This window comes from Schistocerca gregaria, chromosome 4, assembly GCF_023897955.1.
Source record: "Schistocerca gregaria isolate iqSchGreg1 chromosome 4, iqSchGreg1.2, whole genome shotgun sequence".
Taxonomy (NCBI): Eukaryota; Metazoa; Arthropoda; class Insecta; order Orthoptera; family Acrididae; genus Schistocerca; species Schistocerca gregaria.
This window is the reverse complement of record NC_064923.1, coordinates 286,308,245-286,331,140: the sequence shown is the minus strand read 5'-3', so window position 1 is coordinate 286,331,140 and position 22,896 is coordinate 286,308,245. Positions and strand designations below refer to the sequence as shown.

The 22,896-nt window shown below is 43.1% G+C and overlaps 1 protein-coding gene across 4 annotated transcripts in view; it reads left to right on the top strand.

Annotated features, from left to right (window-relative positions):
* LOC126267943 (myosin-IIIb-like) overlaps positions 1 to 22,896 on the top strand; it is a 522,034-nt gene that overhangs the window by 202 nt on the left and 498,936 nt on the right. The gene's annotated exons all lie outside the window — the stretch shown is intronic.

Here is a 22,896-nt window from a genome sequence, read left to right as displayed (position 1 = left end):
CTCGCGTACTCAATGCGATCGCTGCTAACCTAGTGACACTGCGTTCCTGCCCGCGTCCACCCACTGGAAGGCTACCTGCGAAGGAAATGTTGTGGAATGTGTTGTTTTAAAAAAAAAAGTGTTCTCGATACGGTTAACGCCAGCACGAGAGACTTCAGCGTTGTTTGACTAGCTGCACCTGACAACTGTGTGGCGCCTCGATAGTGCGTATCTTAATCGGAACATAAATTTTATCTAATCTCTCCTACGTTAAAGTGCTGTTTACTGTTACTATCGACTTCAGGTTGTATGCACTGCACAGGTCCGCAGCAGAGGACTGATGTGATCCTTTCAAATATTCACGTCTCTTTTTATTGGTTCTGAGGCTTAAAATTTCAGTTTTATTTGGTGTTCGGAGTACAGAGTTGAAAAATCATAAATGTCATTCTTACCCAGGCGCATTCCAATTTCTCTTTTTAACGTTCTGCTATTTTTTGCAGCTATAAAGTTATTTTCTGTTGTCACTCTGACATTCGGTGTATTCGTGGTTAGTTCTAGTGCCTGCTGGCGAGACAGAAAGGCGTTCAAGAACAATAATACCCTGGGATTGGCTGCTACTTGAATGTGGGATGACTTGTATAACACTGTTCCTCCAGAGCAGTAACAGGGTAACTGACAACATTCGTTTTGTTTTCCTTTCAATATCAGTAATTTCGTATGTTCTGTGACTATTTACTGCAACATCGTAAGTGGTTTCGCATTGGCTGGTCTTAACGATAGTTTAGTCGTTCAGCCACTTAATTAAATCTTACTTCTCGTGTACCTTTTTTTTTTTGTTAACTGCTCCGTATGTTCTGTTGTCTTTCTTTCGAATTGTATTTCTCTTTATGTTGTAACTTGATAAAATATTTGTATTCGTTGTATACCAAGCCTTTAAGTTTAAAATTACGCTTAGATTATAATCTAACTTCAGTTGGTGTCCTTATATAGAGCCGAGAATCTGGTTCTCAGATGTGTCCAGTCATAATTTCATTCCAGCGACGTTCTCCCTGTGCCGATACTTTCGTGATACAGCGGTTTTTTTGGTGCAATTTCTAAAGCATATCGTTAATGTTTTCTTTACAAGACTCAAGTGATTTTCCTTCATAAAATATCCATGCTATCGGAAAATGAAAGAAAAAGAAAACTTTGTGTCAACATTAGAGATCGGTATATTCATTGAAGTGTGAAGTCATGTCTTACATAGATGGCGATTCAGATATTTCGCTTGTAGATGGTGTGTTTTTTGTATGTAATATGCCGTGTAGTTGTTGTGGAGATGATCTATTGAGCGGAAATTTTGGATTGCTGTGAACTAGCCCTATGTAATTGAGTTTGATGTGACTGACCGAACTGTAGCGTAGCCCGAGATTTAGGTTACGTCTGAAGGCGATAATTCGGTTGACAGTTTGACGAAGCCCGCGAATGTATCATGACAATCTTTTATGTAAATATTTTTCCCAAAGTTATATGTATGTCCCTGATAGACGCCACTACCCCACTGTGGTATGATATTTTCAAATTTTCAACATAGATGGAAGTGTAAATAAGAGCATCCCGGCTCAGGACCCTCTATTTCCCTTTAGTTCGCGGTAGTTTCATATAGTTTTCGTCTTTTACTCGAGTCATCATCTTGTCTTATCTGCACCGTGGTAATGACTGCATCTGTCAGTGTCACGGTTTAAGGTGTTAACTAATCCCAATAAGAAATGAAATTACACCCAAAGAAATATACAAAGACGAAATCTATTTGCAATTTTCGGGCTATACACACACCAGGTACCGTTTATATGGGCTCTTGTCAAATATGTGGTCTCCAATCAGACAGCAACAAGTGAATACAGGTCTAAACATTCTAAAAGCATGCAGAATCTTGGAAGTGATTCTTGTAATACAGCTCGAGATAGATAGCTGCACCTACAGAAAGAGGGCGGTGTTTGCCTCTGTGTGGAGGAGGCCGATCACTACTGTTTGTTGACTCGTTTTTCTTGCTCCGTTTCATACACACCAGTCGCACAGAGCTGTTGCTGGGACGTTGCTGAAATGAGTGAATACTCAGAAGTATATGTGAGACTACTTTTCCGATTCTTTTGGCCTTAAGCTCCCCTGACAGATTTCGTAGCCCGTCGTTTAACACTTTTCTGTGTGTGGGAGCTAGAGATCATTACGGCGATGCCTCCAGCAGCACAATTCCGTATATTCAACACTCGCTCCCTTTATAGGAGAATAGCAACCACCGTTGGATTTGGACAGATATGACAATTACAAAGAGAAGGAACACTATAGTATATGATTCCGGTATTAGGGGTGAGCACTCTGAGCACGTCACGTAGAGTAAGTATACTGGTGTGGAAAACTTAATGACGAAAGTAACTTCCTCGTGAAACGTCACTGTCAAAGACTAAAGTTCGATGAAACTTCGACCTTACGTAGAAAGAACCGCTACAGTAAGGTACAGAAGATAATGGAAAGAAATACACCGTACGAGGAACATAAATAGCACTTTTATTCAGAGACAATTACGCGGTTCGTGGTGGTCCATTGGACATTGCAAAATGCGGGGCATAGTCCTTAATAGGATGTGTGATCACCACGGACAGAAATGCACGCTCTGCAACGTGCTCTCATGCTGGCCAAAGGTTTGTAAAGAGTTCTTGTGACAAGGCTCTGAATTCCTCCACAAGAGCGGTTGACGACCTTGTGGGGGTGGTCGTTGGCGCACGTGGACGGGCGGCAATACGTGTCCTCACCATATCCCACACGTCTTCAGTGGAATTTAAGTCGAAGGAGTAGGCAGGTCTCTCCATTCGTCCAATAGTCTCTTGTTCACCTCCACCTGCACTGTGCGTTGCTGTCGTGCATTGCCATGCATAAAAACGAAGTCAGGGTCGAAAGCACTCCTGAGGAGATGCACGTGGGGAAGGAGTAGAGCGTCTCAAGAACACTGATCTGTGGGTGTTGTAATCCACCCCTTCTTACCTACTTCCAATTATTGTCCACAATGAAGTCTTTCGTGAAGATCTGAGAGGAACGAAGATTACAATAAACTTTCTAGTTTACTCAGCTTGTCATGTTAAGTTGCCTCCAGTTCTTATCATCTAGGTGTCTGATTCTTGAAGCTGAAACTGTCGCATCAGGTCCTCACGGCTGGTTCGAACTAGATTAATCTGAACCATTATTTTATTTACACGTTTTCTGACATTTAGTATATCATACAGTATTTTGGTTTTTCATGTTAGCAAAGGCGAAATTACACTATTCGCACAAAAATAGAGAACTACGTCCGATTACATAAGAGGGATGCTTACGACTCTCTTACTCTGCGCCAGCCGCTGTAACCCAGCGGTTCTTGGCGCTTTGAGTCCGGGACCGCGCTGCTGCTACGGTCGTAGGATCGAATCCTGCCTCGGTCATGGATTTTTCTTAAGAAATGAATGTTACTTTCGATTATTAATTTCGATTGTTATTTCATAAATGAATCCAGAAATAAGTATGGTGAACAGTAAAAGATTGCGTAATTAAGAATAGAAATTTTAAGTATGCTAATAATTAGTAATTCCAAATGTTTCTAAAAATAATTTTAACCGTACATTCAGAACTAGTATTTATCGGTTATAACATATATTTCAAAATTTAGCAAAAAGAATTACTTTTGAAAATATTTTAGTCTAACATGCTGTATATAAAATTATATAAAAGTTTTCACAGAAGCAACTGAGATAATAAGCAAACTTCGAAAAATAACACTGGTATCTACAACTACTGTTGGGGAAAAGTGCTAGAGGAGGATGTCCCGTTACAGTGCACCGTGTTCAGAGGTTTGAAGATCATTACCCCTATGCAACGAAATGCCTCTCCATACCATAACTGCGCCACTATGTTCGACAGCGCTCGACATACCTTCATAGGCGAGAGGCGGAAACTCCTAATACAACTAAGAACATTTTCGAACATGATCGTTTCGATGGTCTAAGTGTTAACGTGTGGCATAATGTTGCGTGGGCATACTGACATCGAAACCTTTGAGCACGGTACAGTCACTGGTCAACATTATTGCGGCACTGTACTTTCTCCATGTGCCTCTTTTCACGAGTACTTTGGTCTCTGACGTCATTTTTATGGGTGACAGTGCGTAACCGCATAGAACAGCGCAGGTGTGAAGGACGCCCTGGAACTTGATGTTTTTAGGCGAATGGGCTGTCCTGCCCGTTCCCCCAAATTACAACGTACTGCAGCACGTCCACACGCACCAACAACTATCCAGATGGTGGAAGAATGGAGTGCCCTACCACAGGTATTCCGTAACAACATTGCGGCCAGCATGGGAATAAATTGTAGAGCATGTTTTGTTTGTGGTGATCACACATCCTATTAAGAACTGTCCCGTACATGTACAGGGGACCATTATTAATTGCGGTGACTTTACTGTAATTTACTTTGAATATCTGTTCGTCTCATAGCGTATTTCTTACAGTTAACTTCTGTATGATACTCTAACAGTCCTTTGTATGTATGGTCCATGTTTCATAGAGCTATGTTGGTTGGCAGTGACACTTCATGTGGAAGTTACTTTCGTCCTTCCGTTTTGCACACCAGTGTATTTCGGGGTAATAATAAGAAGCTATATAAACACATCAAAAAAGTTTTGCATCACGTCGGTTCCCAGAACTCCTGAAAATAGACTTTGACTGCGAAAATTGTATCAAAGACAGTCTCTGACTCTTCAAAGATGTCAGTAAACTTGCCCAAAGAACCTCACATGAGCAGCACTTAATAGACGGAGGGGTCCTACAGCTGATCAGTTCTTCATCCCACCTGGATGGAGCTACACGGCTCGTGTTGTCTGTAGTCCAACCATGCCTAGAGGGTCAGTACCGCGGTTCGGTAGTGTCCGCATTGTTACTTTGTGCCAGGAAGGGCTCTCGACAAGAGAAGTGTCCAGGCGTCTCTAAGTGAACCGAAGCGATGTTCGGACATGGAGATACAGAGAGACAGGAACTGTCGATGACATGCCTCGCATAGGCTGCGCAACGGCTACTACAGCAGCGGATGACCGCTACATACGGATTATGTCTGAGGAACTCTGACAGCAAAGCCACCATGTTGAATAAGGCTTTTCGTGCAGCCACAGAACGTCGTGTGATGACTCACTGTGCGCAATAGGCTGCATGATGCGTAACTTCACCCCCGACGACCATGGCGAGGTCCAACTTTCCTGCCATGAAAAAATGCAGCTCGGTACAGATGGGCCCAACAACATGCTGGATAGACCGTTCAGGATTCCCATCACGTTCTCCTCACCGATGAGTGTTGCATATGCCTTCAACTAGACAATCGTCGGAGTCGTGTTTGGAGGCAACCCAGTCAGGCTGAACGCCTTAGACATACTGTTCAGCGAGTGCATCAAGGTGGAAGATCGCTGCTGTTATGAGGTGGCATTATGTAGGGCCGACGTACGCCGCTGGTGGTCAGGGAAGGCGCCGTAACGGATCTACGATGCGTGAATACCTTCCTCCGACCGATAGTGCAACCATATCGGCAGTATATTGGCGAGGCATTCGTCTTCATGGGCAATTCGCGCCCCCACCGTGCACATCTTGTGAATGACTTCCTGCAGGATGACATCGCTCTACTAGTGGCCAGCATGTTCTCCAGACATGAACCCAATCGAACATGCCTGGGAAAGGCTGAAAAGGGCTGTTTATGGACGACGTGACCCACCAACCACTGAGGGGACTACGCCGAATCACCGTTGAGGAATGGGACAATCTGGACCGACAGTGCCTTGATGAACTTGTGGATAGTATGCCACGACGAATACAGGCAAGCATCAGTGCAAGAGGACGTGCTACTGGGTATTAGAGGTACCGATGTGTACAGCAATCTGGACCACCACCTCTGAAGGTCTCGCTGTATGGTTGTACAAAATGCAGTGTGTAGTTTTCATGACCAATAAAAAGGGCGGAAATGTTTGTTGATCTCTCTTCCAATTTTCTGTACAGGTTCCTGAACGCTCGGAACCGAGCTGGTGAAGGACGTTTTTGATGTGTGTATAAGGAGCGATCAAGAAATTTTCGTTTGGGGACGATGCTCCTACGTATATGCAAGTGTAGTGCTCTTACGATGCGGATGTATAAGCACCGCCATATAGGCAAGAGATTAGTGTTTCTCTCCGACTGCGTGCGATAAATACGGAAACGTGAAATAAGGCGACGTCATTACCCAATGCGTCCAAACAGGAGCAAAGTCCTGTTACTCTGTACTTGGCTGCCGAAGGACAAACACTGGTAGAGATCTATCGGAGAATAAAGAATGTGTACGGCACAGCATGTTTGTGGAAAGGTGCACGACAGGGGGTGTTGCTGCTCGTTGTTAACTCACGTCCCCGTATCACAAGAATGTCGTAACGCAGAAATTACGCCAGCAGAAGTGGGAGATACTCGAGCACCCGTCGTACAGTCTTGAGCTTTCCCCATGCTGTTACCACAGCTTCACTTCCTTAAAGGGTCAAAGAGTCATGTCTGGCGAGGATGTGAAGCAGTCAGTTACGGACTTCTTCACGCGTTTGTCTTTAACTTACTGCTGCGTCGGTGAGATGATAGCCTCACTGCTCATGGCCATTTTGCCTGATTGGCATATCGATTGTGGACTTCACGGCCTTCGGACGGGAACGTTTTGGTCGCCTCTTATAAAATGAAATAATCACCTAACTTCAGCATTAGGGAAGGTGAATGGAGGACTTAAATTTGTTGGAAGACTTGTGTGAAAGGAAATCGCTTACAAAACTTTGGTGGCATCAATTCCAGAACACTTTTCCAGTGTTTGAAAGTCTTATGAAGTAGTCATGACGAGACATCGAACCACGCCAGAACGCACTGTTAGGATCGTAACAGGTCGGCATAGCGCATACGAAAGTGTAACGGGCATACTGAGTGAATTTAAATGGGTATCTTTGGAAGGAAGCGCGAACACTTGTTGGGTAAATTTAGAGATGCTGTTTACGGAGTACTGTGGTCATTTTCCTGCTACAATCTTAAATCACTCGTACGGATTATGAGAAAAATGTCAAAGATTAGAGAGCGTACAGAGGCTTAGTCATCGTTCTGTCTTCCAGTACGTAAAAGGAATAGGAAAAATTCTGACACTCGTGCCTTGTACTGTCATGCACTGTGCAGTGGTTTCAGCAGTATATATTTAAATTCAGAACACCGAGCGAGACGGTGCAGTGGTTGAAGGACTGAACTCGCATTTGGGACGGCCGTTCATATACCAATTTTGTCATATAGATGTTTCCCGCGACTTCCTAAATCGCTTAACCCACATTCTGGGATGGTTCTCTGCAGAGAACAACCTCAACCTTGTCTTATCGAAGCTTGTAATCCCTCTCTGATAACTTCTTTACCAAGGGATGTTAAATCGCAATGTTTGTTCCGAGTAGAGTCACTGAGAGCATTTTATCGATGTTGTCCTCAATTCCCATCAAACCCTTCTCCCCCTAACAAAAGGATCATTAACTAATATTGACAAAGCTGAATATAAACGTGGAGCTGCCAATCCTGTTCTTGCTTAAATGATCAACTTTAATGCAGTTGTAACTCTGGAGCTGTATGCAGATGACTGAACTGTGTTCAGGGAGGTGACATCTCTAGAAACTTGTTACCGAAATTCGCAAGACCACATGCAGATCAGGGCGTCGTGCAAAGATTGGTAACTAACTAGAAACATAAATTAATGTAATTCACATATAACTATAGGATCCGTTCTCATTTGACTGTGCGATCGGCAAACAGTTATTAAAAGCAGTCACAATCTGAGAGTTTGTCCGCAATTATTGAAGGCTGTATGACAGCATAAATCCAACCGTGGGGAAGCAAGATTACGGTTCCAACTTCTCTGAAGAATCCGAAGGAAGTAATATTCACACAGGAAAAATTTTGCAAAACCTTTCTTTTTGTCGAATTATTAAGTGTTGTTCGTCAATCTGAAGTCCCTGCCAATTTCAATCAACAGAAGAGAAAGTGGATTTGTCTACGAAGAGGTTTGGAATTTAATATAGGACACTGGCGCAAAGACTGGTGATCAGTAAGTTTACGGCAGCACAGCTGCCCCCCCCCCCCCCCCCCCTCCTGTCAGCCAAACACTGGTAATGGAAATTTTCGGCCACCAGTATTCGAAACGGCGTATCTCCGAGTCGAGCGCCACGACACAGGCGCGTTACCTACCTCGACTACGGAGATGGTGTATCCTGCATACATTCCGCGTACTGATAGACAGTTTGTTGTTGAAAATCATGGTATGGGAGTATCCGGAAGTACAGTTGCCACATATGTGCGTAAAGGATGGTCTTCGTTCGTCGATAATTGCCACGCAAGCCCGGGTCTGATTCGTTAGCTTTATGACTGAGCAACAAACGTGTGGTACAGTCAGCGGAACACGCAAAGAAATGTCAGAAATGGAGGGAATTCGAAGAAAGAAGTAGTAACATTGCGAGACGTGTTAACCGCTACCGAAAAAACCAGTAGGTTTCAACAGTGAGTAACAGTTTGCGCGGGCGGAGAGTGAGTCACGGCTGAGGCATGGAACGGCAGCGCGATACCGAACCTTCCAAGGTAAAGGAAACTTTACAGGCGCGCGAAAAGCACTCTGTCCCCACGGAGCTATCGGTTCCTGATACGCTGGGAAAGAGAGTTCAAAGCCTGGCTATTGCAGTATCCAGACACGAGTGGTATTAATTTGTTTTAAATTACTGTAATTCTAAAAAGAAGAAGAAAGCGTTTATAACACTACCGTCTGCTACCGCTGTACCATAACCTCAAAGCTGGAAGCAGGTTGTGTGATAAAACTATTTTATTAAAGCAATTATAGTACAACGCAACAGAGCAGTGTTACCCTCTGAGAGGAATTTTGTTGTGTTGACCGTGTTGTACCTAACGGAGGTGGCTTATCGGAAGTGAAAGTCAGAATTACGGAAATATTTGAACAGTAACAAACAAAATTTTGCCTATCTGTACCGTTTAACAGGTAAAGAAAACGGTCGCCAGCCTAACTAGGCAAGAGAATGATTAACATTCTCGTTCAAGAAAATAGTTATTAGTACTTTCACACGCGAGTGCAGTGAACTCTTGACACATACGTATGTTTTAAGATTGAAGCTAACAACTGGAGCAGCACAAACTATTTGCAAATTTATAACAGATACCGAAACACACTATTACTTTAAGGGCTTACACAAACTGTGTGGTCTTTATAACTTTATTATTACTATTCACTGCAGAATCATTAATTGGACATTGGTTAAGTCTCTCTCAGTTAAATACTTTACTATTTAAAATGAAAGTTAATTGGAATCCAATAACAGGTTGCTTCTCACTATCATTTCAATAAATAAATTATGGTTTTCATAATTAATGGTCTTTCCGTTACTTGTTACCGAGCATTAACACAATAGACAGACTTTGGATCTTGGTATACTATTCATATGTACTTCTAATACACAAGAGAGACAAACACTTAGCAAACATGAGTATATAACTTTTCATGCTGCAGTTTTCCACTCTTACTACATTGAGAGACAAAATTAACATATATGTAAGATACTGACTCACCTTCTGTGATTTACAACAGGCAGTAATGAGATCATTTACGAAGCAAAACTTTATAAGCCTCAGTCTTACGAACTCTTAATTTGAAGTTGGCAACAATACATTAATAAGCAGTTTTATTGCGAAAATTACTTTCATTAACTTTCTTTTTTATTATGTTCAAGAGGCATTAATTAGCAAAAACACTGGTCTTTAATGTTCTTTCAGTAGGGACACTCGGAAATCACTTTAGTTCAAACGGAGAGGTGTTATGATAAGGAGAAAAATCAAGGTAGGTACATAAACTCAGTTATAAATTACCTTATATTTGACCACACTAACACATCCATTAAGCTGATCCTTCACTGTACATTGCTATAGTGCTCCATTACAGTGATTGCGCAATGTGGTGGCGATTGCATGTCGGTAGGTGGAATTGCACGTAGAATTGCTGGACTGTCATAGGTGGCGATGATAGATACAAATTCCAGAATAGTACCAGCTATTTATCCATCCATCCGAGGCATTGGAAAGTAGCAGAAAAAACCTCTCTCGGAACCAGCACAGTATGCAACATTTACATGGCAGTGCACAGTTTGGTAGCTCGTCCCCGACTGACTCTTGTTCCACCTTTTCTACATAGGCCAACCACAATTTGTGCGCGCTACACAGTTCCGTTCCCGAGGGGAACCACTACACCTTTTACATATAAACTAACTAAGAACCCTAAGTGAGTATCAGCAGTTTACATAACAGCAACCAAATGCATTACATAAAACAGAACATTTGCACACATTGACATTTCTTCAAAAAATTATTCACACAGATTACAATTATATACAGTAAGATTTGTTCCCTCCAAATGGGACAAAGAATTTCAATGACAGATATACTACACTGCATAGATCATATCATGACATCAAAGTTCTTGCAAGAAAAGGAGTATACAATTCTGTGTTATCTGTTGTTGTTGTTGTTGTTGTTGTTGTTGTTGTCTTCAGTCCTGAGACTGGTTTGATGCAGCTCTCCATGCTACTCTATCCTGTGCAAGCTGCTTCATCTCCCAGTACCTGCTGCAACCTACATATTTCTGAATCTGCTTAGTGTACTCATCTCTCGGTCTCCCTCTACGATTTTCACCCTCCACGCTGCCCTCCAATTCTAAATTTGTGATCCCTTGATGACTCAAAACATGTCCTACCAACCGATCCCTTCTTCTAGTCAAGTTGTGCCACAAACTTCTCTTCTCCCCAATCCTATTCAATACCTCCTCATTAGTTACGTGCTCTATCCACCTTATCTTCAGTATTCTTCTGTAGCACCACATTTCGAAAGCTTCTATTCTCTTCTTGTCCAAACTAGTTATCGTCCATGTTTCACTTCCATACATGGCTACACTCCAAACAAATACATTCAGAAACGACTTCCTGATACATAAATCTATATTCGATGTTAACAAATTTCTCTTCTTCAGAAACGCTTTCCTTGCCATTGCCAGTCTACATTTTATATCCTCTCTACTTCGACCATCATCAGTTATTTTACTTCCTAAACAGCAAAACTCCTTTACTACTTTAAGTGTCTCATTTCCTAATCTAATTCCCTCAGCATCACCCGACTTAATTTGACTACATTCCATTATCCTCGTTTTGCTTTTGTTAATGTTCATCTTATATCCTCCTTTCAAGACACTGTCCATTCCGTTCAACTGCTCTTCCAAGTCCTTTGCCGTCTCTGACAGAATTACAATGTCATCGGCGAACCTCAAAGTTTTTACTTCGTCTCCATGAATTTTAATACCTACTCCAAATTTTTCTTTTGTTTCCTTTACTGCTTGCTCAATATACAGATTGAATAACATCGGGGAGAGGCTACAACCCTGTCTCACTCCTTTCCCAACCACTGCTTCCCTTTCATGCCCCTCGACTCTTATGACTGCCATCTGGTTTCTGTACAAATTATAAATAGCCTTTCGCTCCCTGTATTTTACCCCTGCCACCTTTAGAATTTGAAAAAGAGTATTCCAGTCAACATTGTCAAAAGCTTTCTCTAAGTCTACAAATGCTAGAAACGTAGGTTTGCCTTTTCTTAATCTTTCTTCTAAGATAAGTCGTAAGATCAGTATTGCCTCACGTGTTCCAACATTTCGACGGAATCCAAACTGATCCTCCCCGAGGTCTGCATCTACCAGTTTTTCCATTCGTCTGTAAAGAATTCGCGTTAGTATTTTGCAGCCGTGGCTTATTAAACTGATAGTTCGGTAATTTTCACATCTGTCAGCACCTGCTTTCTTTGGGATTGGAATTATTATATTCTTCTTGAAGTCTGAGGGTATTTCGCCTGTCTCATACATCTTGCTCACCAGCTGGTAGAGTTTTGTCAGGACTGGTTGTCCCAAGGCCGTCAGTAGTTCTAATGGAATGTTGTCTACTCCGGGGGCCTTGTTTCGACTCAGGTCTTTCAGTGCTCTGTCAAACTCTTCCCGCAGTATCGTATCTCCCATTTCGTCTTCATCTACATCCTCTTCCATTTCCATAATATTGTCCTCAAGTACATCGCCCTTGTATAAACCTTCTATATACTCCTTCCACCTTTCTGCCTTCCCTTCTTTGCTTAGAACTGGGCTGCCATCTGAGCTCTTAATATTCATACACGTGGTTCTCTTCTCTCCAAAGGTCTCTTTAATTTTCCTGTAGGCAGTATGTATCTTACCCCTAGTGAGATAAGCTTCTACATCCTTACATTTGTCCTCTAGCCATCCCTGTTTAGCCATTTTGCACTTCCTGTCGATCTCATTTTTGAGACGTTTGTATTCCTTTTTGCCTGCTTTATTTACTGCATTTTTATATTTTCTCCTTTCATCAATTAAATTCAATATTTCTTCTGTTACCCAAGGATTTCTAGCAGCCCTCGTCTTTTTACCTACTTTATCCTCTGCTGCCTTCACTACTACATCCCTCAGAGCTACCCATTCTTCTTCTACTGTATTTTTCCCCTATTCCTGTCAATTGTTCCCTTATGCTCTCCCTGAAACTCTGTACAACCTCTGGTTCTTTCAGTTTATCCAGGTCCCATCTCCTTAATTTCCCACATTTTTGCAGTTTCTTCAGTTTTAATCTACAGGTCATAACCAATAGATTGTGATCAGAGTCCACATCTGCCCCTGGAAATGTCTTACAACTTAAAACCTGGTTCCTAAATCTCTGTCTTACCATTATATAATCTATCTGATACCTTTTAGTATCTCCAGGGTTCTTCCACGTATACAACCTTCTTTCATGATTCTTAAACCAAGTGTTAGCTATGATTAAGTTGTGCTCTGTGCAAAATTCTACTAGGCGGCTTCTTCTTTCATTTCTTAGCCCCAATCCATATTCACCTACTATGTTTCCTTCTCTCCCTTTTCCTACACTCGAATTCCAGTCACCCATTACTATTAAATTTTCGTCTCCCTTCACTATCTGAATAATTTCTTTTATTTCATCGTACATTTCATCAATTTCTTCATCATCTGCAGAGCTAGTTGGCATATAAACTTGTACTACTGTAGTAGGTGTGGGCTTCGTATCTATCTTGGCCACAATAATGCGTTCACTATGCTGTTTGTAGTCGCTTACCCGCATTCCTATTTTCCTATTCATTATTAAACCTACTCCTGCATTACCCCTATTTGATTTTGTGTTTATAACCCTGTAGTCACCTGACCAGAAGTCTTGTTCCTCCTGCCACCGAACTTCACTAATTCCCACTATATCTAACTTTAACCTATCCATTTCCCTTTTTAAATTTTCTAACCTACCTGCCCGATTAAGGGATCTGACATTCCACGCTCCGATCCGTAGAACGCCAGTTTTCTTTCTCCTGATAACGACATCCTCCTGAGTAGTCCCCGCCCGGAGATCCGAATGGGGGACTATTTTACCTCCGGAATATTTTACCCAAGAGGATGACATCATCATTTAATCATACAGTAAAGCTGCATGTCCTCGGGAAAAATTACGGCTGTAGTTTCCCCTTGCTTTCAGCCGTTCGCAGTACCAGCACAGCAACGCCGTTTTGGTTAATGTTGCAAGGCCAGATCAGTCAATCATCCAGACTGTTGCCCCTGCAACTACTGAAAAGGCTGCTGCCCGTCTTCAGGAACCACACGTTTGTCTGGCCTCTCAACAGATACCCCTCCGTTGTGGTTGCACCTACGGTACGGCCATCTGTATCGCTGAGGCACGCAAGCCTCCCCACCAACGGCAAGGTCCATGGTTCATGGGGGGGGGGGGGGGGGGGCTGTGTTATCTATTCAATCAAAAACATTTACAGAAGCTTAACGATGTAATATTAAATGAAACAAAAACCAAAATAAATCAGTACGGCATTAGAGTTGTGGTGTTACACGTTGTAATGAAAATTTTCTGTTGCTGTAGGTGAATCCTATCCTGTCAGAGTTAATCGGTCCCAGCGTAGAGTATACTACTTCTTTAATATATCAATTTCAGTGTGACAGTGTTATTCCAAGTCCGCAGCTCGTGGTCGTGTGGTGGCGTTCTCGCTTCCCACGCCCGGGTTCCCGGGTTCGGTTCTCGGCGGGGTCAAGGATTTTCTCTGCCTCGTGAAGACTGGCTGTTGTGTGATGTCCTTAGGTTACTTAGGTTTAAGTAGTTCTAAGTTCTAGGGGACTGATGATCATAGATGTTTAGTCCCATAGTGCTCAGAGCCATTTGAACCATTTTGTTATTCCAATAATTAATTCGAACTGATTTCCCTAACGACTTACAGGGAGACTTAAAATATGCAACTTCGGTATTATTCAACACCAGAGTCGGTATTTAAATTTATTTCGAAGTTTTTAAGGAAGCATGCTGATGACTGACTTACTTCTGAATGCCCTTAACATTTTGCTATTACCGTGTTACAAATTTCACAAACCAAACGCGTTTTTAGCTTTTAACACTTATCTCTGGTCAACGTGGATGCTCGGTGCTTTCCATTTGGACCTCAGACCATGCTGGGATTACTGGCAATGAACTTGCTGATCGACTGGCTAAATTAGCTACTAACAGGCCATCTCTTGATATTGACATTTCGGAAATTGGTATTACGTCATCAGGTTTTGGGCCTTTGGGGTGCAGAATGGCACACTTTCTTCGTCGAACAAGCTCAGGGCAATTAAGGATTCTGCAACTCCGTGGCGGTCCTCCCTGCGGGCCTCTCGTAAGGCCGCATCGGCCATATTTGGCGGACTCACGGTTATCTCCTCCATCGTGAGGACTCCCCTCACTGTCGTTGTGGACCGATGTTGACTGTGGCTCACATCTTACTGGACTGCCCCAACTTAGACACCCTGCGACGGACTTTTAGCCTTCCAGACTCGCTACACCTGGTGTTGACTGACAATGCCTCAGCGGCGGATCTCGTTTTACGTTTCATTCGTGATGGGAGTTTTCATCTCTTTATTTAAGGGAGGGACCTTCCACCTTATCGGTGAGGGGAAAGGCTGGCGGGTCCTCTTGCTCCCCCCTTCGCCCCGACTGGATTGGCTTCAACTGGGCTTGGTGGGTCACCCCAGCCCTCTGCCTTCCCACTTCTTTCCTTATGGGGTCTGTTACGTCTTGCGTGTCTCTCGTCTCTTGTGGTTCTTCCTTCACGCCCCTGTCGTTAGTCACTTTTCTTCCGCCCTTTTCCCTCCTTCCCTTCATTTTATAGACATTGTAGTCCCTCTTCTAATGTGGGATTTTATCGGTTTTAGTAATCCAAGGTCGGAGGGATTGTTAACCGCGTAGTTTGGTCCCTTCCCAACCAACCAACTTAGCTCTGTGCGGCCTCAAGAGCACGGGTGCAACAGATCATTGCTGAGCCCCACCCACCGGCTAGTGGTGGTTCCTATTGCAAACACCAGTGCCGGATTTCTGGTTTGCGGGGACTAGGACCCTTCTTCTGTCTGGGGATAATGGGATGGTGTTTCCTTAATCCGGTTAAATGGGTGGTGGTCTGAGCTGACCATGCTGTTCTCAGAGGCACAGAAGAACGAAGTATTTAAAACCTGTCGGACGTGTTAAATCGAGGATGGCGACAAACATTTAGGTTGGTGGTATATGTGTAGCGGTGCACAGAAATGATTCGGGTCGCCCAACAGGCGTTTCCGAGGAATTCCAAGGAGAAATTCGCCACGTGATTCGGCTCGAGCATCGCACGGAGCTAACAGTCCGTGGATTCTGGCCACTGCTGGACCCTGGCCACTTCCTAAGAAAGGAGCGTTGCACGGAGTCAGGCGGTGATTCTTCAGGAGAGGGGTTACACTGGTCAGCTAGAACATTATGAACGTTTATCTGTCGCGGAAATGTACACGCTGCAGCACCAACAAGGACCTAGACACGGAAAGAAAGATACGAAACATGTGCAAGGGATATACAGGATTCATTCAGTTGGCTTACTGTGTGTAGAACCAGGAAGTCGCTGCTTTTAGCGGCCATGGTAAAGAAAAGATAGTGATAGCTAGGACAGGTTAACAGCGACAACGAGGTTCGTCAGTTGTTCACTTGGTGCTGCCATTAGTACCTGCTTGTCAGTATGACAAAGCATAATAGACAACACGTGTCGCGGATCATACCGGAGTAGAATCTGGTTAGGTAAAAGTGTTTCGCAGCCAAACGCTCCTTGCACATTATCGGTAAAAGGCTTTCTTAGGTAATAAATAATATGCGTGTTGTTGCGAATCACAGCAGGCAGGGAAATGTTATCAGTGGACTATTGAATACAAAAATAAACGTTGCTTCATAAGTTCATCGGCCAATGAAGTAACCTGCCGTATCGAAGCTCGTAGTTACTCTAGTCATATTTCCTACTAACACCGCCAACTTAATTTTGCGTGTACGCATTTCGTAAAACTTTGGAAGCAAAATAGGTTTAAATTTTACCGAGAGTTTACTGAAGACACAACAAGATTATTTTAGAGGCTTTGTCGTATGGTCGACTTTTGACTCAAAAGCAGGAGTTGGGGAACAAAACGTCGCTGGCTCCAGGTGGGTATGAATCCGTGAAATCGGTCATGACTGGCCGACGAACTAGTAGCCACCCGTCAGTACCGGCAGTGAAAACAGTGACTGAACAATTACTGTGTAAAGGCACTGACGACTAACTGCAGAAGCTGAGGAAACTTCTGGGACCTACGTTGAAATGAATATTTAGGAATGAGAAATAATAAAAACATAATTTAAATATATACATAGCAATTTTGTTCTTTTGGAAACATTTTTTTTTCATTTACAAGTTAGATTTTTCACGACTGGTGCTTTCATGCTCGCAAGAGATGCTTTTGTAGTATTCTGATCGAGAGACAGTACAAATAAAATTTTAAACTAACAGAAAATGGATGTAGTTGATCTCCACCCGAAGTCTGGCGTCCCTCCCCTCTCTGCAGCATGTATCAGCTCTGTCAGCTGCTGGGCTCACCTACCAAGGGAAATCAAATAAAAACCGAACACCTGCCACAACCAGACCATAGAATGGTTCCACGCAAAAGTAATCACCACACGCATTAAGACATTTATCTCTCTGGAAGACGAGGCGATCAATTTATGTTTCACAGAACGCGGTCTGCGGCTAACGGATCCACAACCGTACGCACTCTTCCATGCATCTCTTCTGCAGGTCGCCGTAGATGTGAAAACCAGAATGAGAAATTTGAGCTGTACGGAGGATGTTGCGGCGTTTCCCAATCCGCTGAAACGTAGCCTTCGTGCAATTGGCAGTCTGGGTGCAGGCGTTATCGTGCGATAGGGATTCCGTCCGACAGCATTCCGGGGCGTGTTGACTTTATTGCGCCTCGCATTTTCTGCAAAGTGTCTTCACTGCGCTGCGCATTGACTGCGGGTCCAAGATCGAGGAACTCGACGAGCAGAGCGCTCCTTCAGTCGGAGGAGGACTTCGTCATTAACTACCGGAATTTGTGTGTACAGCTTTGGATACCTTTGGCTTGAGAAATGTAACATGTTTCCACCGTTGGCTTTGCCGTTTGCCCTCGGGCTGTCGGACTGCCGTCTGGCGAAACCATCCTGTTGCACCATAACGCTCGTCGCCACACTGCCAATCGGTCGAAGTCTATGCTTCAGCTATTCGGTTGGGAAATATGGAAGATCCTCTGTACAGCCCGGATCACCGAGCGAGGTGGGGCAGTGATTAGCACACTGGACTCGTTTTCGGGAGGACAACGGTTCAAACCCGGTTCCGGCCATCCTGATTTAGGTTTTTCGTGATTTCCCTAAATTTCTTCAGGCAAATGCCGGGATGGTTCCTTTGAAAGGGCACGGACGATTTCCTTCCCCGTCCTTCTGTAACCCGATGGGACCGATGACCTCGCTGTTTTTGTCCCCTCCTCCAAATCAACCAAACCAAACAGCCTAGATCTTTGAGTCTGATTTTCACTTCTTTAGTGATCTGAAGGAAAGCGGAGAACTTGGTGAAAGGGATAGAACAAAGAAAATTTATGCCAAAGAAACCAGTTATTTTTATATTAAGGTGACAAATGCAATGGCATAGCGATATGCACATATACAAATGGCGGTAGCATCGCGTGCTCAAGATGGAAAAGGAAACTGCTTTGATGGAGCTGTAATATCAGTCAGGTGATTCATGGGAAAACATTTCCGACGTGATTATGGCCGCACGACAAGAATTAAGACTTCGAACACGGAATGGTGGTCGGAAATTTTTAGGGAATTCAATGTTCCGAGATCCACGGTGTCAAGTGTGTGCGTACAATACCAAATTTCAGGTATTGCCTCTCACCAAATGGCCGACGGCCTTTATCTGACGACCGAAGGTAGCAGCGTTTGCGTAGAGTTGTCAGTGCTAAAAAAAAGTAGCATTGCGTGAAGTGCAGAAATCAATGTGGGACATCCCACGAACCATCCTTTAAAACATAGTCGAAATCTGGCCCTAATGGGTTATGGTAGCAGATGACGGATGCTAATGCCTTTGCTAACAGCACCACATCACCTGGTCTCGTGAACATATTTGTTGGACCTTAGATGACTGCAAAACCACGTCCTGGTCAGATGAGTCCCGATTTCAGTTAAGAGCTGATGCTAGAATTTGTGTGGGGCAGACCCAAGAAGCAATGGAGGCAAGTTTCAACAATGCATTGTGGAAGTTACTCGTGGCTCCATAATGGCGTGGGATGTGGGTTTGGAGAACAATCTGAACAGTTGGAGGGAAATATTTGGCCATCGAAATTGCCCGACATCGATTCCATCGAACATTTATGGGACCGAATCGAGAGATCAGTTTGTGTACAAAATCTTGCACCAGCAACACTTGGGCAGTTATGGATGCCCATAGAGGCAGCATGGCTGAACGTTTCTGCAGGGGACTTCGAACGACTTCAGTCCATGCCACGTCGAGTTGGTATACTTCGTGGCCCCCATTACTTCTGGCTCTTCAGTGGAAGTCACAGCAAAATATACCAATTTCAGAATTTTATGGCCGTGAGGCTTAAGAATCAATTAGAACTAATCAATGAGTCACGTGTCAAACTAACATCAGAGAATTAATTTATAGTGAGATGAAGCAGCCAACTTACAGCCAGGCGTTAGCCTCCGTCAGCAAGATTAGACGCACATTCTGCCTCGCGTACTTGAGAATACAGCGCAGCATACTGCACCACATCATTCAAAAACAGCCTCATTAAAACATAGCCACCAACAAGGTTACACGATAAAAAGGCCTTAAACTTCATAGACATTAATGCCTGTAATATTTCAGAGCTGTGAGTACAAGAGTTAAAAGTAGATATTAAACACAAGAGCTACTAAACTTTAAAAAAAAAGCATCACATGCCACAACAAAATCCCATATCTTTAGCAAATTACAAAACAAATCCAGCGGCAGTGGTTTAAAATTTTACGAAGAATGTTGGACACATTGCGTTAATGCGTCAGAAGCTGACGAAGTTGCAAGAAAATTAGTTTTATACTAAACACTAAGTACTGGGCGTGGAATACTAAACGCAGTAGGCAAATGTTCTGAGGTTCTTATCGCCAAACTCCCACGGGTGATCCGCTGGCGGAACGTGGATCAAGGCACCTACAGTCACTTCCTTAGAGCCCCTTGGACTCTGGCACTTCCCAGAGCCTTCATACTGCGACACGTCTCTTCAAAGTGCCGTCCCGCGACTTTGTCGACTGCCGGGCTGGTGTAAACAGAGGACGGACCTCCGTGGTTCGCCAGGCGCGCGCTTCACTCGGCAGACGCAAGTCCAAACAGGCTGAGAGCGAGTCTCTAAAAGCCGGCAGGAGGAACAGATGACGCGCTCTGGAGTAACGCCGTAGCACTGGTTGCAAGTCGAAGTAGTCAGAAATACGAAAAAGGAAAGCATCTATCGATAAGAGCGGACATGCGGGTCAGTTAATGGGCAAATTTAGCTTAAGCGTTCCTTTCAGAAGGTAGCACTCAGGGTTGTATTTAGCTGTGGACGGGGCTGAACCAATGGAAGACCCAGTGAACGACCAACAAGTCAACCTTTCTGCAGCCTGCATTTGGCTAGAAAGCCTAAATGCTTACACAATTTCGGATGCTGTTCTGAAATCCCAAAATGGAAGAAAGAAGGCAGATTTTGGTGGAGGGGAGGAGGGAGGGCGGACGTTGCGGTATTAGCTGCAGTTAAGTATCTTTTTGTCTTTTTAGCACTAACATTACAACACCCCTGCTGTAGTAATAACTGATCGGCAGTGGTGTCTTTCAACGCAGAGTCTCAGGGATTTGACCCAAACTGGACTCCAACACCAGATTCGTAAGTCATTACTGAGCTTCCAAATAGTTGGAGGAAGCAGTAGTTCAAACTAAAGGAACTGGGTAGATGTATGGAAGTGAGAAGAGTATATTCTCATGGTAGCTTCAATATTTGGTAATTGTTCTGATCTCCATTTCATTTAACTGTCCTGAGACTTATCTTTTCTGATAGCGTTGGATGTTTCGAGTTCAGTCGGCTGATCTTGAAATTAACAGCTATCAGTTGTCAGAGCTGTGACTCTAAAATTTTATTATTGTATATGACATCGCAAAGAAATACTTTTCACTTTAAGATGTGAGGGTTTGAACGTCACACCACAATAACACACTGCAGTTTCCTCGAGAAGAATAATATTCATGCCTGCTTCAATAAACTGGCCAAGACCGATTCTTCAACTATCACGTCACGCTGCAAAATATTAGAACCCAGATGTAGCACACAACTGCCACTGAGTAACATCTCCAACTTACATCAAATATGCGTACATTTCACTTGGAGACTCGCAACTCTCGGTCAATTATTGTAACACCAAATCTGACGCCGTTAAATCAGGATCGCTTCACTAAAATGACTGTCAACGGAACTGGCTGTAAGCCAGCGTCCGTATCGCTTAGGACGTGCGTTCTTTCCAGGGTGATTCATTGAAACATTTGTCAGAAATTTCCAAGCAGAAATTCGAAATTACCTAGAACTAATTCTTGTTCTGCGTGAGAATAAGTTATACTCTTCTAGTTTGTTTTATGGTTGCCAGTATTTTTTTTCAGTTGACACGTGAAAGGCGATTCTGATCATACAAGTCGAAATTTAATTAGTATTTGCTTTTCAATAAGTCTCTTCTTTCTCGATATTCGAAACACAAGCAGCGTATCTTAATTTTTCTCCTATTAGACTTCTCAGATTACTGCAACTTAACTTTTCAGCATCCAAATCCACATGAACATCGATTAAGTGGAATTTAATTCTGTTATTCATTGATTAAAATAATTCTTCAGTCTCTGAATATTAATGAACTTTTATTATATTTGAGTTCAAAAATGTTTCCAACAGTAGTAAGCTTGTACTAAACTAAAAGTTTTTACAAGAGACCTATTCGTTCATCTGTCCATTTACTTATTCACTCATTCATTTTTTCTTCAACAGTATCATTTTGCCTGTTCGTTCGGAAGTCCTGTATGGCGCTGCGTACGGCGTTGGTACCTCCATGGAGTACCTACTACGACGTAGGGATGTCTTCTCACAAACTCCATCAGTAACACGCCGCCCAAGGAGACCCTGAAACAATTAATAAAATACAAAACAAATAGTGTATTTATGATGTCATCCAGACAAGTCTTTTTCTCATTTAATTTGTATTAAAATTGTAATAAAATTAGTTTTACACACGCTTGCTCATTTATAGACGACGAGGGTACAGAAAATTTCGCACATCTAAATGTTTGTGAGAAAACTCCTGAATTTAATTCAGCGGAATCCTGTACCACCACAAACATCACTTATTAGTGATATTCCTAGTTCAGCTACGATTTAAAATTTTATCATCGTTCTGTAAGCTCTTTCCGCCTCTGGAAATTCCTTCGTTATCTTCGTCCGTCACCATTCCGCGCTATGCTTCGTCATTGTGCGATAACCTCAACCATGTGTGGAAAGGTCTCACGTACATGCTTCGAACTGTTGTATATGGAATGGAATGTGAATAGACTTTGATAATAACATATGTTCCAAACAGTGCTCTTTCACACTATGATCATTAACTTGAAGCTTGACGCTGCCTGAGAATTCTACAAGTACTGATGTGCTTGTAAATAAGTCTGTTTTTGATAACATTAAAAAATGTGAAACTTCCTGGTAGATTAAAACTGTGTTCCCGACCGAGACTCGAACTCGGGACCTTTTGCCTTTCGCGGGCAAGTGCTCTACCATCTGAGCTACCGAAACACGACTCACGCCCGGTACTCACAGCTTTACTTCTGCCAGTATCTCGTCTCCTACCTTCTATATCAGCGCACACTCCGCTGCAGAGTGAAAATCTCATTCTGGATTAAAAAACGTAATTGCATTTGTGATGAATTAAAAAGTACATAAAATATGTTATGCGTACATTACTGTCTCACTCAGTCCTGCAATGGAAAGGTCTGTGGGAACGCCGCAGGAAACCACGGGTGAGCAACCAAACATTGCAGTTCGGTAGTGTTGCTTAAATCGTCGACGACTATGAAACGTTTTATTCGTTCGTCTACTACGAAATCAGTTATAGGTGGTGTTGAAAGTATTCCATATTATGAGAGGTAGTAGCGAAGACCAAAATAAGAAAGTCCAATAAATATTTGCTCTAAAGTGCACACCTTACGAGCTATGAGCACTTGTCCATTTTCGCAACTGTGACACGCATCCCTTCAACTACAATCTCTGTTATTACGAATGACCTACATAATGTCGGTAAACGAATGAGGACACATTTATCTGTTATTGTCCATGCATACAGCATGCGATAAAGATCTGTAAGTGTTGTTACTGTGA